Consider the following 3,542-nt stretch of genomic DNA (forward strand, 5'->3'; position numbering starts at 1 on the left):
TGTGAGTGGTGAAGAGAAAGATGGGATTTGATAGGTGAGGGGTGTTTGGGGAAGAGGTGTTGAGGTGATTGGTGAATGGGTGAAGAAGAGAGAGAGTGGTGGGGTAGGTGGGGATCCTGTGGGGTCCACAGATCCTAAGGTGTCAAGGAAAAGTCATCCCTGCACCAAGTGGCGAGCAAAAATGCTCTCTGTGCCAATTCTGGCGTTAAACACCGGGCTGGTGCCCATTTCTGGCGTTTAACGCCAACTTCTTGCCCTTTCCTGGCGTTTAACGCCAGTCTGGTGCCTCTTTCTAGCGTTAAACGCCCATTTGCTAGCTTCACTGGCGTTTAAATGCCAGCGAGTTCTCCTCTAGGGTGTGCTGTTTTTCTTTCTGTTTTTCATTCTGTTTTTGCTTTTTCAATTGATTTTGTGACTTCTCATGATCATCAACCTACAGAAAACATAAAATAACAAAGGAAAATAGATTAAATATAACATTGGGTTGCCTCCCAACAAGCGCTTCTTTAATGTCAGTAGCTTGACAGTGGGCTCTCATGGAGCCTCACAGATACTCAGAGCAATGTTGGAACCTCCCAACACCAAACTTAGAGTTTGAATGTGGGGGTTCAACACCAAACTTAGAATTTGGTTGTGGCCTCCCAACACCAAACTTAGAGTTTGACTGTGGGGGCTCTGTTTGACTCTGTTTTGAGAGAAGCTCTTCATGCTTCCTCTCCATGGTGACAGAGGGATATCCTTGAGCCTTAAACACAAAGGATTCTTTATTCACTTGAATGATCAGTTCTCCTCTATCCACATCAATCACAGCCTTTGCTGTGGCTAGGAAGGGTCTGCCAAGGATGATGGATTCATCCATGCACTTCCCAGTCTCTAGGACTATAAAATTAGCAGGGATGTAATGGTCTTCAATCTTCACCAGAACATCCTCTACTAGCCCATAAGCTTGTTTTCTTGAGTTATCTGCCATCTCTAGTGAGATTCTTGCAGCTTGTACCTCAAAGATCCCTAGCTTCTCCATTACAGAGAGAGGCATGAGGTTTACACTTGACCCTAAGTCACACAGAGCCTTCTTAAAGGTCATGGTGCCTATGGTACAAGGTATTGAAAACTTTCCAGGATCTTGTCTCTTTTGAGGTAATCTCTGCCTAGATAAGTCATCCAGTTCTTTGGTGAGCAAAGGGGGTTCATCCTCCCAAGTCTCATTACCAAATAACTTGTCATTTAGCTTCATGATTGCTCCAAGGTACTTGGCAACTTGCTCTTCAGTAACATATTCATCCTCTTCAGAGGAAGAATACTCATCAGAGCTCATGAATGGCAGAAGTAAGTCCAATGGAATCTCTATGGTCTCATTTTGAGCCTCAGATTCCCATAGTTCCTCATTAGGGAACTCATTGGAGGCCAGTGGACGTCCATTGAGGTTTTCCTCAGTGGCGTTCACTGCCTCTTCCTCCTCTCCAAGTTCGGCCATGTAGGTCATGTTAATGGCCTTGCACTCTCCTTTTGGATTCTCTTCTGTATTGCTTGGAAGAGTACTAGGAGGGAGTTCAGTAACTTTCTTACTCAGCTGTCCCACTTGTGCCTCCAAATTCCTAAGGGAGGACCTTGTTTTAGTCATGAAACTTTGAGTGGTTTTGATTAGATCAGAGACCATGGTTGCTAAGTCAGGGTGGCTCTGCTTAGAATTCTCTATCTGTTGCTGAGAAGATGATGGAAAAGGCTTGCCATTGCTAAACCTATTTCTTCCACCATTATTGTTGTTGAAACCTTGTTGAGGTCTCTGTTGATCCTTCCTTGAGAGATTTGGATGATTTCCCCATGAAGAATTATAGGTGTTTCCATAGGGTTCTCCCATGTAATTCACATCTTCCATTGAAGGGTTCTCAGGATCATAAGCTTCTTCTTCAGATGAAGCATCCTTAGTACTGCTTGGTGCATTTTGCATTCCAGACAGACTTTGAGAAATCAAATTGACTTGCTGAGTCAATATTTTGTTCTGAGCCAATATGGCATTCAGAGTATCAATCTCAAGAGCTCCTTTCTTCTGATTAGTCCCATTGTTCACAGGATTCCTTTTAGAAGTGTACATGAATTGGTTATTTGCAACCATTTCAATTAGTTCTTGAGCTTCTGTAGGTGTCTTCTTCAGATGAAGAGATCCTCCAGCAGAGCTATCCAAAGACATCTTGGACAGTTTAGACAGACCATCATAGAAAATACCTATGATGCTCCATTCAGAAAGCATATCAGAGGGGCACTTTCTGATCAATTGTTTGTATCTTTCCCAAGCTTCATAGAGGGATTCTCCTTCCTTCTGTCTGAAGGTTTGGACTTCCACTCTAAGCTTACTCAATTTTTGAGGTGGAAAGAACTTTGCCAAGAAGGCATTGACTAGCTTTTCCCAAGAGTTCAGGCTTTCTTTAGGTTGTGAATCCAACCATATCCTAGCTCTGTCTCTTACAGCAAAAGGGAATAGCATAAGTCTGTAGACCTCAGGATCAACCCCATTAGTCTTGACAGTGTCACATATTTGCAAGAATTCAGCTAAGAACTGATGAGGATCTTCCAATGGAAGTCCATGGAACTTGCAATTCTGTTGCATTAGAGAAACTAATTGAGGCTTAAGCTCAAAGTTGTTTGCTCCAATGGCAGGGATAGAGATGCTTCTCCCATAGAAGTCGGGAGTAGGTGCAGTAAAGTCACCCAGCACCTTCCTTGCATTGTTGGCATTGTTGTTGTTTTCGGCTGCCATGGGTTCTTCTTCTTTGAAGATTTCTGTTAGGTCCTCTACAGAGAGTTGTGCCTTAGCTTCTCTTAGCTTTCGCTTCAAGGTCCTTTCAGGTTCAGGGTCAGCCTCAACAAGAATGCTTTTGTCTTTGCTCCTGCTCATATGAAAGAGAAGAGAACAAGAAAATATGGAATCCTCTATGTCACAGTATAGAGATTCCTTGAGGTGTCAGAGGAAATGAAAAATAGAAGGAAGAGGTAGAAGAATTCGAACTTATCAAGAGAGATGGAGTTCGAATTGTTCCTTGAGGAATAGTGTTAGTCCATAAATAGAAAGATGTGAGAAGAGGGGAAGAAATTTTCAAAAATAAATTAAAAACATTTTTAAAAACATTTTGAAAAATACTAATTGATTTTCGAAAACTAAGAGTGGAAAAGAAATCAAGTGATTTTTGAAAAAGATTTTGAAATAAGAAATAAAAAAGATATGATTGAAAACTATTTTGAAAAAGATGTGATTAAAAAGATATGAGTGAAAATTTATGGTTTTAAAAAGATGTGATTGAGAAGATATGATTTGAAAAACAATTTAAAAAGATTTGATTTTGAAAAATTAATGACTTGGCTAAAGAAAGATATGATTCAAACATTAAACCTTTCTCAACAGAAAAGGCAACATACTTGAAATGTTGAATCAAATCATTAATTGATAGCAAGTATTTTTGAAAATGGAAAGAAATTGATTTTGAAAAAGATTTGATTGAAAATATATGATTTGAAAAAGATTTGATTTTGAAAACTTGAAAAAAAAT

The 3,542-nt window shown here is 40.1% G+C and overlaps 1 non-coding gene across 1 annotated transcript; it reads left to right on the forward strand.

Annotated features, from left to right (window-relative positions):
• The first annotated feature begins 2,242 nt into the window (after positions 1-2,242).
• LOC130958607 (small nucleolar RNA R71) lies at positions 2,243-2,350 on the forward strand. Its single transcript, XR_009077720.1, has one exon. It is a non-coding gene; the product is annotated as a small nucleolar RNA R71 (small nucleolar RNA).
• The last annotated feature ends 1,192 nt before the right edge of the window (positions 2,351-3,542 follow it).

This window comes from Arachis stenosperma, chromosome 10 (genome assembly GCF_014773155.1).
Source record: "Arachis stenosperma cultivar V10309 chromosome 10, arast.V10309.gnm1.PFL2, whole genome shotgun sequence".
Taxonomy (NCBI): Eukaryota; Viridiplantae; Streptophyta; class Magnoliopsida; order Fabales; family Fabaceae; genus Arachis; species Arachis stenosperma.